This window comes from Leuresthes tenuis, unplaced genomic scaffold (genome assembly GCF_036924035.1).
Source record: "Leuresthes tenuis unplaced genomic scaffold, fLeuTen1.0.hap1 SCAF_5, whole genome shotgun sequence".
NCBI lineage: Eukaryota > Metazoa > Chordata > Actinopteri > Atheriniformes > Atherinopsidae > Leuresthes > Leuresthes tenuis.
In genome coordinates, this window is record NW_027325359.1 from 23,663,946 (window position 1) to 23,685,374 (window position 21,429).

The 21,429-nt window shown below is 44.0% G+C and overlaps 10 non-coding genes across 10 annotated transcripts; all 10 read right to left on the reverse strand.

Annotated features, from left to right (window-relative positions):
- Positions 1-210: 210 nt before the first annotated feature.
- Positions 211-401, reverse strand: LOC140307883 (U2 spliceosomal RNA). The gene has a single exon (XR_011915907.1). It is a non-coding gene; the product is annotated as a U2 spliceosomal RNA (small nuclear RNA).
- A 306-nt stretch (positions 402-707) lies between these two features.
- Positions 708-823, reverse strand: LOC140308362 (U5 spliceosomal RNA). Its single transcript, XR_011916316.1, has one exon. It is a non-coding gene; the product is annotated as a U5 spliceosomal RNA (small nuclear RNA).
- Positions 824-1,212: 389 nt separating this feature from the next.
- On the reverse strand, positions 1,213-1,403 carry LOC140307885 (U2 spliceosomal RNA). Its single transcript, XR_011915909.1, has one exon. It is a non-coding gene; the product is annotated as a U2 spliceosomal RNA (small nuclear RNA).
- Positions 1,404-1,709: 306 nt separating this feature from the next.
- LOC140308389 (U5 spliceosomal RNA) lies at positions 1,710-1,825 on the reverse strand. The gene has a single exon (XR_011916340.1). It is a non-coding gene; the product is annotated as a U5 spliceosomal RNA (small nuclear RNA).
- Positions 1,826-2,236: 411 nt separating this feature from the next.
- On the reverse strand, positions 2,237-2,427 carry LOC140307944 (U2 spliceosomal RNA). Its single transcript, XR_011915963.1, has one exon. It is a non-coding gene; the product is annotated as a U2 spliceosomal RNA (small nuclear RNA).
- Positions 2,428-2,711: 284 nt separating this feature from the next.
- Positions 2,712-2,825, reverse strand: LOC140308108 (U5 spliceosomal RNA). Its single transcript, XR_011916084.1, has one exon. It is a non-coding gene; the product is annotated as a U5 spliceosomal RNA (small nuclear RNA).
- A 411-nt stretch (positions 2,826-3,236) lies between these two features.
- On the reverse strand, positions 3,237-3,427 carry LOC140307886 (U2 spliceosomal RNA). Its single transcript, XR_011915910.1, has one exon. It is a non-coding gene; the product is annotated as a U2 spliceosomal RNA (small nuclear RNA).
- Positions 3,428-3,733: 306 nt separating this feature from the next.
- On the reverse strand, positions 3,734-3,849 carry LOC140308364 (U5 spliceosomal RNA). The gene has a single exon (XR_011916318.1). It is a non-coding gene; the product is annotated as a U5 spliceosomal RNA (small nuclear RNA).
- A 412-nt stretch (positions 3,850-4,261) lies between these two features.
- Positions 4,262-4,452, reverse strand: LOC140307887 (U2 spliceosomal RNA). Its single transcript, XR_011915911.1, has one exon. It is a non-coding gene; the product is annotated as a U2 spliceosomal RNA (small nuclear RNA).
- A 308-nt stretch (positions 4,453-4,760) lies between these two features.
- LOC140308082 (U5 spliceosomal RNA) lies at positions 4,761-4,874 on the reverse strand. Its single transcript, XR_011916060.1, has one exon. It is a non-coding gene; the product is annotated as a U5 spliceosomal RNA (small nuclear RNA).
- Positions 4,875-21,429: the final 16,555 nt, after the last annotated feature.

The following is a 21,429-nucleotide window of genomic DNA, read 5'->3' on the forward strand; positions in this document are numbered from 1 at the left end:
CCGTATTGAGGCTTTGTTCTGACCGCTCATTCAGTGTCGCGTTTCTTTCAAGTAATTCTCCCGGTTAGCCCGCACTCGGCTCGCCCCCAGAGCTGTGTTAAAGTCTACTTCGCATTCACTCTCTTTTCTCAGCAGACTAAAAGAAAGTTTCATCTTGGGCTCCCTGAAACTTCCATCCTGCACCACTGTTTGCTTTTTCACAAGAGCAGAGAAGAGCGCACCGTTCCCAGCGGCACTGCAGTACCGGGTCGATGCTTGGAGTGAACGGAGCAAGCTCCTTTTTCAACTCCTATTGCTAAAAATCCATTTAATATGTAGTCCTCGTACAAAGGCCATATCAGATATTAAACTGATAAGAACAGGTACTACACTTGATCTTAGCCAAAAGGCCGAGAAGCGATAACTGTCCACTGGTTCACGTCCGAGGGCCCTTCCTGGCACAATGCGCACTTGTAGCGGTGTTCTTTTTATGGCCATAGGTGGCCAGAGTGTCACTTTGCACCTCCGCCCACCCGCTGCACTGAGCACTCTTCAGCCCTTTTAAATGGTATAACTTTGCACTCCCGCACGCTCCAGCAAGCACCATCCAAGCAACAACGTTGCACTCCAGCTTCAAACATCGGCACAGTTGCAACAAGTAAGGCGACTCTACTCAGAGAAGTCACTCTGCACAGTAACAAGATTTCTTTTGCACAGACGGAAAGGGCTTCACCCGCAAAGGTAATGCCTGCCAAAAATAGAAACAACTCATTAGTGCTGCTTTCCACGGAAGTCTTTAGTAAAAGGCGAAAGACTTGTACGTTATGAAGAGAAACCAGAGTACGATTATCCGTCACTGCGGGAGCAGGGCATCAGGCTAGTTGGCATAGCCACCTTCCCCATGGTGAGCTTTGCTTGGTTGAGACGCTTGCTCCCCCCCTTGCTCCTCGGCTGACCAAGTAGGAACAATCGGGCCCTATTCGATGGCTGCCTTGTCTTTTACTCTGTGCAAAAGACAAGGCAGCAACAAAAACACCACGGGAAAACCGTATTGAGGCTTTGTTCTGACCGCTCATTCAGTGTCGCGTTTCTTTCAAGCAATTCTCCCGGTTAGCCCGCACTCGGCTCACCCCCAGAGCTGTGTTAAAGTCTACTTCGCATTCACTCTCTTTTCTCAGCAGACTAAAAGAAAGTTTCATCCTGCACCACTGTTTGCTTTTTCACAAGAGCAGAGAAGAGCGCACCGTTCCCAGCGGCACTGCAGTACCGGGTCGATGCTTGGAGTGAACGGAGCAAGCTCCTTTTTCAACTCCTATTGCTAAAAATCCATTTAATATGTAGTCCTCGTACAAAGGCCATATCAGATATTAAACTGATAAGAACAGGTACTACACTTGATCTTAGCCAAAAGGCCGAGAAGCGATAACTGTCCACTGGTTCACGTCCGAGGGCCCTTCCTGGCACAATGCGCACTTGTAGCGGTGTTCTTTTTATGGCCATAGGTGGCCAGAGTGTCACTTTGCACCTCCGCCCACCCGCTGCACTGAGCACTCTTCAGCCCTTTTAAATGGTATAACTTTGCACTCCCGCACGCTCCAGCAAGCACCATCCAAGCAACAACGTTGCACTCCAGCTTCAAACATCGGCACAGTTGCAACAAGTAAGGCGACTCTACTCAGAGAAGTCACTCTGCACAGTAACAAGATTTCTTTTGCACAGACGGAAAGGGCTTCACCCGCAAAGGTAATGCCTGCCAAAAATAGAAACAACTCATTAGTGCTGCTTTCCACGGAAGTCTTTAGTAAAAGGCGAAAGACTTGTACATTATGAAGAGAAACCAGAGTACGATTATCTGTCACTGCGGGAGCAGGGCATCAGGCTAGTTGGCATAGCCACCTTCCCCATGGTGAGCTTTGCTTGGTTGAGACGCTTGCTCCCCCTCCTTGCTCCTCGGCTGACCAAGTAGGAAAAATCGGGCCCTATTCGATGGCTGCCTTGTCTTTTACTCTGTGCAAAAGACAAGGCAGCCACAAACACCACGGGAACACCGTATTGAGGCTTTGTTCTGACCGCTCATTCAGTGTCGCGTTTCTTTCAAGCAATTCTCCCGGTTAGCCCGCACTCGGCTCGCCCCCAGAGCTGTGTTAAAGTCTACTTCGCATTCACTCTCTTTTCTCAGCAGACTAAAAGAAAGTTTCATCTTGGGCTCCCTGAAACTTCCATCCTGCACCACTGTTTGCTTTTTCACAAGAGCAGAGAAGAGCGCACCGTTCCCAGCGGCACTGCAGTACTGGGTCGATGCTTGGAGTGAACGGAGCAAGCTCCTTTTTCAACTCCTATTGCTAAAAATCCATTTAATATGTAGTCCTCGTACAAAGGCCATATCAGATATTAAACTGATAAGAACAGGTACTACACTTGATCTTAGCCAAAAGGCCGAGAAGCGATAACTGTCCACTGGTTCACGTCCGAGGGCCCTTCCTGGCACAATGCGCACTTGTAGCGGTGTTCTTTTTATGGCCAGAGGTGGCCAGAGTGTCACTTTGCACCTCCGCCCACCCGCTGCACTGAGCACTCTTCAGCCCTTTTAAATGGTATAACTTTGCACTCCCGCACGTGGAGCAAGCACCATTCAAGCAACATCGGCACAGTCGCAACAAGTAAGGCGACTCTACTCAGAGAAGTCACTCTGCACAGTAACAAGATTTCTTTTGCACAGACGGAAAGGGCTTCACCCGCAAAGGTAAAGCCTGCCAAAAATAGAAACAACTCATTAGTGCTGCTTTCCACGGAAGTCTTTAGTAAAAGGCGAAAGACTTGTACGTTATGAAGAGAAACCAGAGTACGATTATCCGTCACTGCGGGAGCAGGGCATCAGGCTAGTTGGCATAGCCACCTTCCCCATGGTGAGCTTTGCTTGGTTGAGACGCTTGCTCCCCCTCCTTGCTCCTCGGCTGACCAAGTAGGAAAAATCGGGCCCTATTCGATGGCTGCCTTGTCTTTTACTCTGTGCAAAAGACAAGGCAGCCACAAACACCACGGGAACACCGTATTGAGGCTTTGTTCTGACCGCTCATTCAGTGTCGCGTTTCTTTCAAGTAATTCTCCCGGTTAGCCCGCACTCGGCTCGCCCCCAGAGCTGTGTTAAAGTCTACTTCGCATTCACTCTCTTTTCTCAGCAGACTAAAAGAAAGTTTCATCTTGGGCTCCCTGAAACTTCCATCCTGCACCACTGTTTGCTTTTTCACAAGAGCAGAGAAGAGCGCACCGTTCCCAGCGGCACTGCAGTACCGGGTCGATGCTTGGAGTGAACGGAGCAAGCTCCTTTTTCAACTCCTATTGCTAAAAATCCATTTAATATGTAGTCCTCGTACAAAGGCCATATCAGATATTAAACTGATAAGAACAGGTACTACACTTGATCTTAGCCAAAAGGCCGAGAAGCGATAACTGTCCACTGGTTCACGTCCGAGGGCCCTTCCTGGCACAATGCGCACTTGTAGCGGTGTTCTTTTTATGGCCATAGGTGGCCAGAGTGTCACTTTGCACCTCCGCCCACCCGCTGCACTGAGCACTCTTCAGCCCTTTTAAATGGTATAACTTTGCACTCCCGCACGCTCCAGCAAGCACCATCCAAGCAACAACGTTGCACTCCAGCTTCAAACATCGGCACAGTTGCAACAAGTAAGGCGACTCTACTCAGAGAAGTCACTCTGCACAGTAACAAGATTTCTTTTGCACAGACGGAAAGGGCTTCACCCGCAAAGGTAATGCCTGCCAAAAATAGAAACAACTCATTAGTGCTGCTTTCCACGGAAGTCTTTAGTAAAAGGCGAAAGACTTGTACGTTATGAAGAGAAACCAGAGTACGATTATCCGTCACTGCGGGAGCAGGGCATCAGGCTAGTTGGCATAGCCACCTTCCCCATGGTGAGCTTTGCTTGGTTGAGACGCTTGCTCCCCCCCTTGCTCCTCGGCTGACCAAGTAGGAACAATCGGGCCCTATTCGATGGCTGCCTTGTCTTTTACTCTGTGCAAAAGACAAGGCAGCAACAAAAACACCACGGGAAAACCGTATTGAGGCTTTGTTCTGACCGCTCATTCAGTGTCGCGTTTCTTTCAAGCAATTCTCCCGGTTAGCCCGCACTCGGCTCACCCCCAGAGCTGTGTTAAAGTCTACTTCGCATTCACTCTCTTTTCTCAGCAGACTAAAAGAAAGTTTCATCTTGGGCTCCCTGAAACTTCCATCCTGCACCACTGTTTGCTTTTTCACAAGAGCAGAGAAGAGCGCACCGTTCCCAGCGGCACTGCAGTACCGGGTCGATGCTTGGAGTGAACGGAGCAAGCTCCTTTTTCAACTCCTATTGCTAAAAATCCATTTAATATGTAGTCCTCGTACAAAGGCCATATCAGATATTAAACTGATAAGAACAGGTACTACACTTGATCTTAGCCAAAAGGCCGAGAAGCGATAACTGTCCACTGGTTCACGTCCGAGGGCCCTTCCTGGCACAATGCGCACTTGTAGCGGTGTTCTTTTTATGGCCAGAGGTGGCCAGAGTGTCACTTTGCACCTCCGCCCACCCGCTGCACTGAGCACTCTTCAGCCCTTTTAAATGGTATAACTTTGCACTCCCGCACGCTCCAGCAAGCACCATTCAAGCAACAACGTTGCACTCCAGCTTCAAACATCGGCACAGTCGCAACAAGTAAGGCGACTCTACTCAGAGAAGTCACTCTGCACAGTAACAAGATTTCTTTTGCACAGACGGAAAGGGCTTCACCCGCAAAGGTAAAGCCTGCCAAAAATAGAAACAACTCATTAGTGCTGCTTTCCACGGAAGTCTTTAGTAAAAGGCGAAAGACTTGTACGTTATGAAAAGAAACCAGAGTACGATTATCCGTCACTGCGGGAGCAGGGCATCAGGCTAGTTGGCATAGCCACCTTCCCCATGGTGAGCTTTGCTTGGTTGAGACGCTTGCTCCCCCCCTTGCTCCTCGGCTGACCAAGTAGGAACAATCGGGCCCTATTCGATGGCTGCCTTGTCTTTTACTCTGTGCAAAAGACAAGGCAGCAACAAAAACACCACGGGAAAACCGTATTGAGGCTTTGTTCTGACCGCTCATTCGGTGTCGCGTTTCTTTCAAGCAATTCTCCCGGTTAGCCCACACTCGGCTCGCTCCTAGAGCCGTGTTAAAGTCTACTTCGCATTCATTCTTGTTTCTCAGCAGACTCTTGGGATTTTATCTATAAAATGAATTCCTTCACTCAAACTATGTTAAAACTGCTTTGTCCTTCATATTTACCATGTCTAGAAAGATTTAAACAAAAAAAACAACGTTGTACTTTGCAGTAAAAGACAGAGCAAATCTAAAGTTTCATGAATCCGAGAATAAGCTTACTTTCATGAGTTCTTCACGATTTGGGATTTTGCTATAAAATGAATTCCTTCACTCAAACTAAATTAAAACTGCTAAACCGCTAATCTGTTACATGTAAGGCAGATGTCAAATTCACCGAAATAGGATCTAAGGGTATTCGGCCAATCGAGCTGTAGCAGCTTCGGTAAAAGAGTATAAGTTGAAGAGTTTGTGAATAAAGGTGTGCGCACACATAGTGAGCTGTAGGAAAATAGGCAGGGAGCAATGCCGGCTGGGGTATATGTTCTTGTATGTTGTCTGACTGTTTGATTTGAATGTGTTGTGTAAGTGTCCTGTTGAATGTTACATGTTTGGGCTTTGACACGCTTCACTGTGGTTGTTAACTGTGTGGTGTGTCCTGAAATGTTATATGTTTGGGCTGTGTGACATGCTTAATGCTTGTCAGTAGCTACCCACTTATTCATATATAGCAACTGACAACATAAGAAGTCCGGACATACTTTGATAGTAGTTGTAGAAGTATCCTTATTGATAATAGATAAACTAATTCATAGTGATAGAACAGTAGATGAACAGGTGCCTGCACATGTCTCACGAAAATAAAATGGGTGTATGATTGCTGACGGCAGAGCAATACTGCCAAACTTATGAGTTCTTGTGGCAAACTTGATTCAGTGTCTTGACGTGTATACGCTGTTTCGCTGACTTGATTGTCACAAGAAACAAAGTGTGTTTGATAAGATCCGACCATTTTATTACGGGAGGATCAGTATCAGTATTCGGCTGCAAGTAGGTGTGAATGTCCAACCTTAATTTGTAAAAAGCGGGTAAGAAAAGGTTCTCATGCCCGACTATACATTAACAAAAGCGGGAGGAGAGGTCTTCGGATGAGAGTGGGTAAGAATTTCCAACCATAACCTATAAAATGCGGTGAAGAAAAAGGTGTGAATGCTACATAGAACACTCAAAAGTGGAGCGGAAGTGTTCGGCTGCAAGAAGGTGTGAATGTCCGACTATATTTGGTGAAAAGTAGGTGAAGCAAGGTCTGAATGCCCAACCTTACATCATCAAAAGCGAGATCAGGTGTTTGGCTGCAAGAAGGCCATAGTTTGCCAAAAGGTGCGAATGACCGACTAAATATCAACAAAAGTGGGGGTGGAGGTCTTCGGATGCAAGTGGGTGTGAATATCCCACCATACAAGTATGGTGGAGAGGAAGCTGTGAATGGCCGACCATAGTAAAAAGCGGGTGAGAAAAGGTGCGAATGTCCACCATTATACACCATCAAAACAGGGAGCGGAGGTGTTTGGCTGCGACAAGGTGTGAATGTCCACCCATAATTAATGAAAAGCGGGCAACAAGTAGGTTTGAATGCCCAACCATACATCATCAAAATAAGGAGCGGAGGTGTTCCGTTGTAAGAAGTTATGAATGTCCGACCATAGTTGGTAAAAAGCGGGTAAGAAAAGGTTAAAATACCCGACTGTACACAATCAATAGCGGGAGCGGAGTTGTTCGGCTACTAAAAGGTGTGAAAGTCCGACCAAGTTTTGTAAAAAGCGGGTAAGAAAAGGTGCGAATGCCCGACAATTTATGATCAAAAGAGGGAGCGGAGTTGTTCAGCTGCAAGAAGGTCTGAATGTCCATCAATAATTGCTAGAAAAAATTAAAGTAAAAATTTTGAAAATCAAACCGCACATGAGAGGAGGTGTTCGGCTGCAACAAGGTGTGAATGTCCACCCATAATTACTGAAAAATGGGTAAAAAAAAGGTGCGAATACCCAACCATACATCATCAAAAGCAGCTGTGGATGTGTTCGGCTACAAGAAGGTTTGAACGTCCAACCAAAGTTTGTAAAAAGCAGTTAAGAAAAGTTTCGAATATCCAACCAAACATAATCAAAAGCGGGAGCAGAACTGTTCGACTGCAAGTAAGTGTGAATGTCAGATCATAATTTGCAAAAAGCTGATGAGAAAGGGTGAGAATGCCCGACTATACACCATCAAATGCGGGAGCGGAGTTGTTCGTCTGTTAGTAGGTGTGAATCTCCGACCATAATTGCTGAAAAATGTGTTAGAAAAGGTAAGAATGCCGGTCCATACATCATCAAAAGCGAGAGAGGTGGTGTTCTGCTTAAAGTAGGTGTGAATGTCCAGCCATAATTACTCACAAATGGGTAAGAAAAGGTAGTATTGCCAGACCATACATGATCAAAACAGGGAGCGGAGGTGGTTCAGCTGCAAGAAGGTGTGAATGTCCGACTAAAGTTCAAATATATTCACAAAAGCGGGAGGAGAGGTCTTCGGATGAGAGTGGTTGAGAATTTCCAACCATAATCCATAAAATGCGGTGAAAAAAAGGTGTGATAGAACACTAAAAGGTGGAGCAGACGTGTTCCGCTGTAAGAAGGTGTGAATGTCCGACCATAGTTTGTAAAAAGCGTGTAAGAAAAGGTTAAAATACCCGACTGTACACCACCAATAGCGGGAGCAGGGTTGTTCGGGTACAAGAAGGTGTGAAAGTCCACCCATGGTTTGTAAAAAGCGGGTAAGAAAAGGTTCGAATGCCCGAATATATACTATCAAAAGCGGAAGCGGAGGTGTTCGGCTGCAAGAAGGTGTGAACGTCCGACCAAAGTAAGTAAAAAGCAGTTAAGAAAAGGTTCGAATATCCAACCAAACATAATCAAAAGCGGGAGCAGAGCTGTTCGACTGCAAGTAGGTGTGAATGTCAGATCATAATTTGCAAAAAGCTGATGAGGAAGGGTGAGAATGCCCGACTATACACCATCAAATGCGGTAGCGGAGTTGTTCGGCTGTGAGTAGGTGTGAATGTCCAGCCAAAATTACTCACAAACGGGTAAGAAAAGGTAGTATTGCCAGACCATACATGATCAAAACAGGGAGCGGAGGTGGTTCAGCTGCAAGAAGGTCTGAATGTCCGACTAAAGTTTGTAAAAAGCGGGTGAGACAAGGTGCGAATGCCCGACAATGTATGATCAAAAGAGCTGTTAGGTTGCAAGAAGGTCTGAATGTCCAACCATAATTTGTAAAAACCGGGAAGAAAAGGCTCGAAAGCCCGACTATACACCATCAAAAGCGGGAGCGGAGGTGTTCAGCTGCAAGAAGGTCTGAATGTCCACCAATAATTACTGAATAATGGTTAAGAAAAGGCGCGAATGCCCAACCATACATCATCAAAAGCAGGAGTGGATGTGTTCGGCTACAAGAAGGTTTGAATGTCCGACCATAGTTTTTAAAAGGCGGGTAAGAAAAGGTTCGAATGCCCGATCATACAACATCAAAAGAGGGAGCGGAGGTGTTCCGCTGTAAGAAGGTGTGAATGTCCGACCATAGTTGGTAAAAAGCGGGTAAGAAAAGGTTAAAATGCCCGACTGTACACCATCAAAAGCGGATGCGGAGGTGTTCGGCTTCAAGATGACGTGAACCTCCGAACAAAGTTTGTAAAAAGCAGTTAAGAAAAGGTTCGAATATCCAATCAAACATAATCAAAAGCGGGAGCAGAGCTGTTCGACTGCAAGTAGGTTTGAATGTCCGACCATAGTTTTTAAAAGGCGGGTAAGAAAATGTGCGAATGCCCAAATATACATCATCAAAAGAGGGAGCGGAGGTGTTCGGCTACAAGAAGGTTTGAATGTCCAACCATGGTTGGTAAAAAGCGGGTAAGAAAAGGTTCGTATGCCCGAATATACACCATCAAAAGCGGAAGCGGAGGTGTTCGGCTTCAAGAAGACGTGAACGTCAAATGCGGGAGCGGAAGTATTCGGCTGTGAGTAGGTGTGAATATCCGACCATAATTGCTGAAAATGTGTTAGAAAAGGTAAGAATGCCGGACCATACATCATCAAAAGCGAAAAGGTGCGAATGCCCGACATTGTATGATAAAAAGAGGGAGCGGAGGTTTTCGGCTGCAAGGTCTGAATGTCCAACCATAATTAGTAAAAACGGGGGAAGAAAAGGCTCGAAAGCCCGACTATACACCATCAAAAGCGGGAGCGGAGGTGTTCAGCTGCAAGAAGGTCTGAATGTCCACCAATAATTACTGAAAAATGGTTAAGAAAAGGCACGAATAGCCAACCATACACCATCAAAAGCAGGAGTGGATGTGTTCGGCTACAAGAAGGTTTGAATGTCCGACCATGGTTTTTAAAAGGCGGGTAAGAAAAGGTTCGAATACCCGAACATACACCATCAAAAGAGGGAGCGGAGGTGTTCCGCTGTAAGAAGACGTGAACCTCCGAACAATGTCCGACTAAAGTTCAAATATATTAACAAAAGCGGGAGGAGAGGTCTTCGGATGACAATGGTTGAGAATTTCCAACCATAATCTATAAAATGCGGTGAAAAAAAGGTGTGATAGAAAACTAAAAGGTGGAGCGGAAGTATTCGGCTGCAAGAAGATGTGAATGTCCGACTATATTTGGTGAAAAGCAGGTGAAGCAAGGTCTGATTGTCCAACCTTACATCATCAAAAACGAGATCAGTGGTGTTTGGCTGCAAGAAGGCCATAGTTTGCCAAAAGCGGGTAAGGTGCGAATGACCGACTAAATATCAACAAAAGTGGGGGCGGAGGTCTTCGGATGCAAGTGGGTGTGAATCTTCCACCATACAAGTATGGTGGAGAGGAAGCTGTGAATTGCTGACCATAGTTTGCAAAAAGCGGTTGAGAAAAGGTGCGAATGTCCAGCCATACATGATCAAAACAGGGAGCGGACGTGTTTGGCTGCGACAAGGTGTGAATGTCCACCCATAATTAATGAAAAGCGGGCAAGAAGTAGGTTCGAATGCCCAACCACACATCATCAAAAGCAGGAGCGGATGTGTTCAGCTACAAGAAGGTGTGACAGTCCGACCATGGTTTGTAAAAAGCGGGTAAGAGAAGGTGCAAATGCCCGACAATGTATGATCAAAAGAGGGAGCGGAGCTTTTCGGCTACAAGAAGGATTGAATGTCCGACCATAGTTTGTAAAAAGCGGGTAAGAAAAGGTTCGAATGCCCGACTATACACCATCAAAAGCGGAAGCGGAGGTGTTCCGCTGTAAGACGGTGTGAATGTCCAACCATAGTTGGTAAAAAGCGGGTAAGAAAAGGTTAAACTACCCGACTGTACACAATCAATAGCGTGAGTGGAGTTGTTCGGCTACAAGAAGGTGTGAAAGTCCGACCATGTTTTGTAAAAAGCGGGTAAGAAAAGGTTCGAATTCCCGAATATATACCATCAAAAGCGGAAGCGGAGGTGTTCGGTTGCAAGAAGGTGTGAACGTCCGACCAAAGTTTGTAAAAAGCAGTTAAGAAAAGCGTCAAATATCCAACCAAACAAAATCAAAAGCGGGAGCAGAGCTGTTAGACTGCAAGTAGGTGTGAATGTCCAGACATAATTACTCACAAATGGGTAAGAAAAGGTAGTATTGCCACTCCATACATGATCAAAACAGGGAGCGGAGGTGGTTCAGCTGCAACGTGTGAATGTCTGACTATAGTTTGTAAAAAGCGGGTAAGACAAGGTGCGAATGCCCGACAATGTATGATCAAAAGAGGGAGCGGAGGTGTTCGGCTACAAGAAAGTGTGAAAGTCCGACCATGGTTTGTAAAAAGCGGGTAAGAAAAGGTTCGAATGCCCGAACATACACCATCAAAAGAGGGAGCGGACGTGTTCCGCTGTAAGAAGGTGTGAATGTCCGACCATAGTTTGTAAAAAGCGGGTAAGAAAAGGTTAAAATACCCGACTGTACACAATCAATAGCGGGAGCAGAGTTGTTCGGCTACAAGAAGGTGTGAAAGTCCACCCATGGTATGTAAAAAGCGGGTAACAAAAGGTTCGAATGCCCAAATATATACCATCAAAAGCGGAAGTGGTGGTGTTCGACTGCAAGTAGGTGTGAATATCAGATCATATGCAAAAAGTTGATGAGAAAGGGTGAGAATGCCTGACTAAACACCATCAAATGCGGGAGCGGAAGTGTTTGGCTGTGAGTAGGTGTGAATGTCCGACCATAATTGCTGAAAAATGTGTTAGAAAAGGTAAGAATGCTGGACCATACATCATCAAAAGCGGGAGAGGTGGTGTTCGGCTGCAAGAAGGTGTGAAAGTCCGACCATGGTTTGTAAAAAGCGGGTAAGAAAAGGTTTGAATGCCCGAATATACACCATCAAAAGTGGAAGCGGAATTGTTCGGCTGCAAGAAGGTGTGAACGTCCGACCAGTTTGTAAAAAGCAGTGAAAAGCGAGAAAAAGCTTTTCGTTAGTTTTGCATGATTTGGGATTTTGCTTATAAAATGCATTCCTTCACTCAAACTATGTTAAAACTGATTTGTCCTTCATATTTACTTTGTCTAGAAAGATTTAAACAAAAAAAAAACCCAACGTACTTTGCAGTAAAAGAAAGAGCAAATCTAAGATCTAAAAGTTTCAGGAATCCGAGTATAAGCTTGCTTTCATGAGTTCTTCACGATTTCGGATTTTGCTACAAAATGAATTGCTTTGCTCAAACCAAGTTAAACCTGCTTTGTCCTTCCATATTTATCAATGTCGAGATAGATTTAAACAAAACAAAGAAAACACGTTGTACTTTGCAATATAACAAATAGCAACACTGAAGGATCAGGAATCCGAGAATAAGCTTTTCATGTGTTGTGCATGTTTTGAGATTTTGTTTTAAAATGAATTCCTTCACTCAAACTATGTTAAAACTGCTTTGACATTGATAAATATGAAGACAAAGCAATTTTAACTTGGTTTGAGCAAAGCAATTCATTTTATAGGAAAATCCGAAATCATGCAGAACGTATGAAAATAAGCTTATTCTCGGATTCCTGTGCCTTCAGTGTTGCTCTTTCTTCTACTGCAATATACAATGTTGTTCTTTGTTGAAGTCGATCTAGACATTGATAAATATGAAGTTAAAAGCAGTTTTAACATAGTTTGAGTGAAGGAATTCATTTTATAGCAAAATCCCAAATCATGCAGAACGTATGAAAAGAAGCTTATTCTCGGATTCCTGATCCTTCAGTGTCTCTCTTTCTTCTACTGCAATATACAATGTTGTTCTTTGTTGAAGTCGATCTAGACATTGATAAATATGAAGGACAAAGAAGTTTTCACTTGGTTTGAGTGAAGGAATTCATTTTATACATAAAATCCCAAATCATGCAGAACGTATGAAAGTAAGCTTATTCTCGGATTCTTGATCCTTCAGTGTTGCTCTTTCTTCTACTGCAAAATCCAATGTTGTTCTTTGTTGAAGTCGATCTAGATATAGATAAATATGAAGTTAAAAGCAGTTCTAACATAGTTTGAGTGAAGGAATTCATTTTATAGCAAAATCCCAAATCATGCAGAACTCATGAAAAGAAGCTTATTCTCGGATTCCTGATCCTTCAGTGTCTCTCTTTCTTCTACTGCAAAATCTAATGTTGTTCTTTGTTGAAGTCGATCTAGACATTGATAAATATGAAGGTAAAAGCCGTTTTACCATAGTTTGATTGAAGGAATGCATTTTATAAGCAAAATCCCAAATCATGCAGAACTCATGAAAAGAAGCTTATTCTCGGATTCCTGATCCTTCAGTGTCTCTTCTTTCTTCTACTGCAATATACAATGTTGTTCTTTGTTGAAGTCGATCTAGACATTGATAAATATGAAGGACAAAGAAGTTTTCACTTGGTTTGAGTGAAGGAATTCATTTTATAGCAACATCCCAAATCATGCAGAACGTATAAAAATAAGCTTATTCTCGGATTCCTGTTCCTTCAGTGTTGCTCTTTCTTCTACTGCAATATACAATGTTGTTCTTTGTTGAAGTCGATCTAGACATTGATAAATATGAAGGTAAAAGCAGTTTTAACATAGTTTGAGTGAAGGAATTCATTTTATAGCAAAATCCCAAATCATGCAGAACGTATGAAAATAAGCTTATTCTCGGATTCCTGATCCTTCAGTGTCTCTCTTTCTTCTACTGCAAAATCTAATGTTATTCTTTGTTGAAGTCGATCTAGACATTGATAAATATGAAGGTAAAAGCCGTTTTACCATAGTTTGATTGAAGGAATGCATTTTATAAGCAAAATCCCAAATCATGCAGAACTCATGAAAAGCTTTTTCTCGGATTTCTGAACCTTTCTTTCTTTTACTGCAAAATACTACGTTGTTTTTTGTTCAAATCTATCTAGACATTTATAAATACCAGCCGAAAACCTCCGCTCCCTCTTTTGATCATACATTGTCGGGCATTCGCACCTTTTCTTACCCGCTTTTTACAAACCATGGTGATACTTTCACACCTTCTTGTAGCCGAACACATCCGTTCCCGCTATTGATTGTGTACAGTCGGATATTTGAACCTTTTCTACCTTCTTTTTACCAACTATGGTCGGGCATTCACACCTACTTACAGCGGAACACGTCCGCTCTGTCTTTTGATGGTGTATGTTCGGGCATTCGAAGCTTTTCTTACCCGCTTTTTACAAACTATGCTCGGACATTCAAACCTTCTTGTAGCCGAACACATCCACTCCTGCTTTTGATGATGTATGGTTGGGCATTGGAACCTACTTGTTGCCCGCTATTCATTAATTATGGGTGGACATTAAAACCTTGTCGCAGCCAAACACGTCCGCTCCCTGTTTTGATCATGTATGGTTGGACATTCGCACCTTTTCTCACCCGCTTTTTGCAAACAATGTTCAGCAATTCATAGCTTCCTCTCCACCATACTTGTATGGTGGGATATTCACACCCACTTGCATCCGAAGACCTCCGCCCCCACTTTTGTTGATATTGAGTTGGTCATTTGCACCTTACCCGCTTTTGGCAAACTATGGCCTTCTTGCAGCCAAACACCTCTGATCTCGCTTTTGATGATGTAAGGTTGAGCATTCAGACCTTGCTTCACCTGCTTTTCACCAAATATATTCGGACATTCACACCTTCTTCACACTTCCGCTCCACCTTTTAGTGTTCTATAACACCTTTTTTTCACCGCATTTTATAGATTATGGTTGGAAATTTTCAACCACTCTCATCCGAAGACCTCTCCTCCCGCTTTTGTTAATATATTTGAACTTTAGTCGGACATTCACACCTTCTTGCAGCTGAACCACCTCCGCTCCCTGTTTTGATCATGTATGGTCTTGCAATACTACCTTTTCTTACCCGTTTGTGAGTAATTATGGCTGGACATTCACACCTACTTTCAGCAGAACACCACCTCTCTCGCTTTTGATGATGTATGGACCGGCATTCTTACCTTTTCTAACACATTTTTCAGCAATTATGGTCGGAGATTCACACCTACTCACAGCCGAACAACTCCGCTCCCGCATTTGATGGTGTATAGTCGGGCATTCTCACCCTTTCTCATCAGCTTTTTGCAAATTATGATCTGACATTCACACCTATTTGCAGTCGAACAGTTCTGCTCCCGCTTTTGATTATGTTTGGTTGGATATTCGAACCTTTTTTAACTGCTTTTTACAAACTTTGGTTTGCTCATCCACAGCTGCTTTTGATGATGTATGGATGGGCATTCGCACATTTTTTTTACCCATTTTTCAGTAATTATGGGTGGACATTCACACCTTCTTGCAGCTGAACACCTCCTCTCCCACTTATCATGTGCGGTTTGATTTTCGAAATTTTTACATTCATGTTTTCTAGCAATTATTGATGGACATTCACACCTTCTTGCAGCTGAACACCTCCGCTCCCGCTTTTGATGGTGTATGGTTGGGCATTGGAACCTACTTGTTGCCCGCTATTCATTAATTATGGGTGGACATTAAAACCTTGTCGCAGCCAAACACGTCCGCTCCCTGTTTTGATCATGTATGGTTGGACATTCGCACCTTTTCTCACCCGCTTTTTGCAAACAATGTTCAGCAATTCATAGCTTCCTCTCCACCATACTTGTATGGTGGGATATTCACACCCACTTGCATCCGAAGACCTCCGCCCCCACTTTTGTTGATATTGAGTTGGTCATTTGCACCTTACCCGCTTTTGGCAAACTATGGCCTTCTTGCAGCCAAACACCTCTGATCTCGCTTTTGATGATGTAAGGTTGAGCATTCAGACCTTGCTTCACCTGCTTTTCACCAAATATAGTCGGACATTCACACCTTCTTCACACTTCCGCTCCACCTTTTAGTGTTCTATAACAACTTTTTTTCACCGCATTTTATAGATTATGGTTGGAAATTTTCAACCACTCTCATCCGAAGACCTCTCCTCCCGCTTTTGTTAATATATTTGAACTTTAGTCGGACATTCACACCTTCTTGCAGCTGAACCACCTCCGCTCCCTGTTTTGATCATGTATGGTCTTGCAATACTACCTTTTCTTACCCGTTTGTGAGTAATTATGGCTGGACATTCACACCTACTTTCAGCAGAACACCACCTCTCTCGCTTTTGATGATGTATGGACCGGCATTCTTACCTTTTCTAACACATTTTTCAGCAATTATGGTCGGAGATTCACACCTACTCACAGCCGAACAACTCCGCTCCCGCATTTGATGGTGTATAGTCGGGCATTCTCACCCTTTCTCATCAGCTTTTTGCAAATTATGATCTGACATTCACACCTATTTGCAGTCGAACAGTTCTGCTCCCGCTTTTGATTATGTTTGGTTGGATATTCGAACCTTTTTTAACTGCTTTTTACAAACTTTGGTTTGCTCATCCACAGCTGCTTTTGATGATGTATGGATGGGCATTCGCACATTTTTTTTTACCCATTTTTCAGTAATTATGGGTGGACATTCACACCTTCTTGCAGCTGAACACCTCCTCTCCCACTTATTATCATGTGCGGTTTGATTTTCGAAATTTTTACATTCATGTTTTCTAGCAATTATTGATGGACATTCACACCTTCTTGCAGCTGAACACCTCCGCTCCCGCTTTTGATGGTGTATAGACGGGCTTTCGAGCCTTTTCTTACCCGGTTTTTAGAAATTATGGTTGGACATTCAGACCTTGCAGCCGAACACCTCCGTTCCCTCTTTTGATCATACATTGTCGGGCATTCGCACCTTGTCTTACCCGCTTTTCACAAACTATAGTCAGACATTCACACGTTGCAGCTGAACCACCTCCGCTCCCTATTTTGATCATGTTTGGTCTGGCAATTCTACCTTTTCTTACCCGTTTGTGAGTAATTATGGCTGGACATTTACACCTACTTGCAGTCGAACAGCTCTGCTCCCGCTTTTGATTTTGTTTGGTTGGATATTCGAACCTTTTCTTAACTGCTTTTTACAAACTTTGGTCGGACGTTCACACCTTCTTGCAGCCGAACACCTCCGCTTCCGCTTTTGATCATACATTGTCGGGCATTCGCACCTTTTCTTACCCGCTTTTTACAAACCATGGTCGGACTGTCACACCTTCTTGTAGCCGAACACATCCGCTCCCGCTATTGATTGTGTAGAGTCTGGTTTTTTAACCTTGTCTTACCCGCTTTTTACCAACTCTGGTCGGACATTCACACCTTCTTACAGCGGAACACCTCCGCTCCCTCTTTTGATGGTGTATGGTCGGGCATTCTAACCTTTTCTTACCCGCTTTTTACAAACTATGCTCGGACATTCAAACCTTCTTGTAGCCGAACACATCCACTCCTGCTTTTGATGATGTGTGGTTGGGCATTCGAACCTACTTCTTGCCCGCCTTTCATTAATTATGGGTGGACATTCACACCTTGTCGCAGCCAAACACCTCCGCTCCCTGTTTTGATCATGTATGGTTGGACATTCGCACCTTTTCTCACCCGCTTTTTGCAAACTATGGTCAATAATTCACAGCTTCCTCTCCACCATACTTGTATGGTGGGATATTCACAGCCACTTGCATCCGAATACCTCCGCCCCCACTTTTGTTGATATTTAGTCGGTCATTCGTACCTTACCCGCTTTTGGCAAACTATGGCCTTCTTGCAGCCAAACACCTCTGATCTCACTTTTGATGATGTAAGGTTGGGCATTCAGACCTTGCTTCACCTGCTTTTCACCAAATATAGTCGGACATTCACAGCTTCTTGCAGCCGAACACTTCCGCTCCACCTTTTAGTGTTCTATAACACCTTTTTTTCACCGCATTTTATAGATTATGGTTGGAAATTCTCAAACACTCTCATCCGAAGACTTCTCCTCTCGCTTTTGTTAATATATTTGAACTTTAGTCGGACATTCACACCTTCTTGCAGCTGAACCACCTCCGCTCCCTGTTTTGATCATGTATGGTCTGGCAATACTACCTTTTCTTACCCGTTTGAGAGTAATTATGGCTGGACATTCACACCTACTTTCAGCAGAACACCACTTCTCTCGCTTTTGATGATGTATGGACCGGCATTCTTACCTTTTCTAACACATTTTTCAGCAATTATGGTCGGAGATTCACACCTACTCACAGACGAAAAACTCCGCTCCCGCATTTGATGGTGTATAGTTGGGCATTCTCACCCTTTCTCATCAGCTTTTTGCAAATTATGATCTGACATCCACACCTACTTGCAGTCGAACAGTTCTGCTCCCGCTTTTGATTATGTTTGGTTGGATATTCGAACCTTTTCTTAACTGCTTTTTACAAACTTTGGTTGGACGTTCACACCTTCTTGTAGCCGAACACATCTACAGCTGCTTTTGATGATGTATGGTTGGGCATTCGCACCATTTTTTTCCCCTTTTTTCAGGAATTATGGGTGGATATTCACACCTTCTTGCAGCTGAACACCTCCTCTCCCACTTATGATCATGTGCGGTTTGATTTTCGAAATTTTTACTTTCATGTTTTCTAGCAATTATTGATGGACATTCAGACCTTCTTGCAGCTGAACACCTCCGCTCCCGCTTTTGATCATACATTGTCGGGCATTCGCACCTCGTCTTACCAGATTTTTACAAACTTTAGTCGAACATTCACACCTTCTTGCAGCTGAACACCTCCGCTCCCGCTTTTGATGGTGTAAAGTCGGGCTTTCGAGCCTTTTCTTACCCGGTTTTTAGAAATTATGGTTGGACATTCAGACCTTGCAGCCGAACACCTCCGCTCCCTCTTTTGATCATACATGGCAAATGGATTTAATTTTAACAAGTCAGGGGTGAAACTGTTCACCTCCAACATATTTTATTTCCTACGTCATCCATCTGTGCTCGGGGCCAAGGCTGAGATAAACAAGGAGTTATCTCATAGAGAGGAACAAACAAATCCCAGCAGAAACCTTGAGGAGGAACTCCATCTGCCCCCACCCAAGAGGAACTTTGGAAAGGAGAGACATCAGAGGCAAGAAGAGAGGTCTTTATTTGCCCCAAACCCTCTCAACAGCACTAATGACCAGGACCAGGGACCAGGACCAGGACCTTCCCCAGCCCCCCAAACCCCTGACAGGTCATTGTGCTCCTCACCCTCCCTTTCTCCCTCCTCCTCCCCTCACATGAAATTCACTGAGGAGATGATGGAACGGGTCAATGCTGGGCTTAGATCTACCCCCCAGCCCAATCCCTTTTTATCCCCCATAAACCCCCCACCAAAGCGGCCAAAGGTTCCCCGCCGAGCCCCGCCCCTACTAGAGCAGCCGAAGCGACGGAGCCCAGCCCCACCCCCTTCTGTCCCTTCACGCTGCCACCATGTACTGTCTCCGCAGTCTGATGTGTGATGTGTGAGGGGTCCAGGCTGTGTGAATTCTGACAGTCGTGACTTTTCCCAGGACAAGCTGGGACCCTGTTTATTAGAAGATCTTAAAATTTCTGTACTTTTAGGTGACAGAAGGAGAAATGTGACCCAGTCAAAACACAGAGAGTTGCACTCAAAAAGATCTTTAAATAAAGTAAACATACCTTGTGTGCCACAGACTGCACCCAAACACGAGGGGGCAAATAATACCTCTAAAACACTTAAGTTGGCTTTATTAAATGTTAGGTCTTTAGCTGGGAAAACATTCTTAATTGATGATTTTATCACTGAGCACCCCCTGGATTTTATGTTTTTAACTGAAACTTGGTTGGAACAAAATAACAGTGCTGCTGTTCTTATTGAGTCAACCCCTCCTGGTTACAGTTTTATCAGCGAGGCCAGAGTGAGCAGGACAGGAGGAGGGGTCGCAGTCTTATTCAATGAATCCTTTCAATGTAAGCAGTTATCTCCTGGAAGTTTTCAGTCCTTTGAATATATGGCTATACAGGTGAAGGCCTCACCCAGTGTCCTGTTTCTGAATATTTACAGGCCCCCTAAATACTGTTCAGATTTTTCTGAAGACCTCAGTGAACTGCTGTCTATGATCTGTGTTGATTTTGACTGTATAATTATTGTTGGTGATTTTAACATCCATATGGACAATCCTCAGGACAGAGGGACTAAAGACCTGAGTAACACTCTGGACAACTTTGGGCTGACTCAGCATATAACAGAGCCCACGCACAATAGGGGGCACACTCTAGACTTAGTGATCTCCAAGGGTCTAAGCATTTCAAAGATTACTGTGTCTGATGTGGGCCTGTCTGACCATTCCTGTGTTTTCTTTGAGAGTACGATTTCAGTGCACACAAATGTCTCAACAGCAGTGATCTCAAAACTGAAAACAGTAGTAAGATCTTTAACCAGGTTTTCTCCTTAACACCTGCCCTGTCCGGGGGTTCAGTCAGTGAGCTCGTCAGTAGCTTTAATACTAAAATGTTAAATGTTATGGATACTATTGCTCCCATTAAGGTGAAGGTTATCTCTGGAAGGAAGAAGTCTCCATGGCGAAATTCCACACTGGTGAAAAATGGGAAAAGAGAGTGTCGGAAAGCTGAGCGCAGATGGAGAAAAACAAATCTCCAGGTTCATTATGACATCTATAAAGAGAAACTTCACTCTTATAATTTACAACTGAGGAATGCAAGGAAATCCTACTTCCCTGACATCATCACCAAAACCAGTCATAATGCTCGGGCCTTATTTGCTACAGTTGACAGGCTAACAAACCCTCCTGTGTCAGTGGCAAATGAACTCCATTCCACCATGGCCTGCAATGACTTTGCCAAATTCTTCATAGACAAAGTCCAAAATATTAGACAAGCAGTTGGTACATCAGCAGCAGGTTCAGCATATGTACTGTGTCCACCGAAAACCGGTTTAAACACCATGACACTATTTCAACCCATTAACAGTAAAGACCTGGAGGACATCTTACGTCACCTGAAGTCCTCCTCTTGCTGTTTAGACATCCTACCAACAGGTTTTTTCAAAGGGGTCTCAAAGACTTTGGAGTCAGACCTGTTACTGATTGTGAACCTGTCCTTAACGTCAGGTGTGTTTCCAGAGCCACTAAAAACAGCTGTAATTAAACCTCTGCTGAAAAAGGACAATCTTGATAAGACGCAAATGAACAACTACAGGCCCATCTCAAATCTCCCATTTTTAAGTAAGATCATTGAAAAAGCGGTTTTTCAACAGCTTAATTACTTTTTAACACAAAATAACTGCTATGATACCTTCCAGTCAGGCTTTAGACAGCACCACAGCACTGAGACTGCTCTGACCAAAGTGTTTAATGACATATGTCTGAATACAGACAGTGGAAAAATGTCAGTCTTAGTTTTACTGGATCTCAGTGCTGCCTTTGATACAGTTGACCACAATATATTACTCAAACAACTGGAGAACTGGGCTGGTCTTTCCGGAACTGTACTAAACTGGTTCAAAACATACTTAGAGAACAGGAAGTACTTTGTGTCAATAGGTAACTTTACATCTGAGCAGACAAGAATCACAAGTTCCCCAAGGTTCCATCCTGGGACCTCTTCTGTTTAACATCTACATGCTCCCACTGGCACAGATTATAAAAAACAACCAAATAAACTACCATAGCTATGCAGATGACACACAGATGTATATAACAATGTCACCAGGAGACAGAGGGCCTGTACAGGCCCTTGGAAAATGCATTGAGGAGATTAATGACTGGATGTGCCACAACTTCCTCCAGCTAAACAAAAACAAAACTGAGGTAATTGTCTTTGGAGCCAAAGATAAACGATTGAAAGTCACCACAGAGCTTCAATCTAT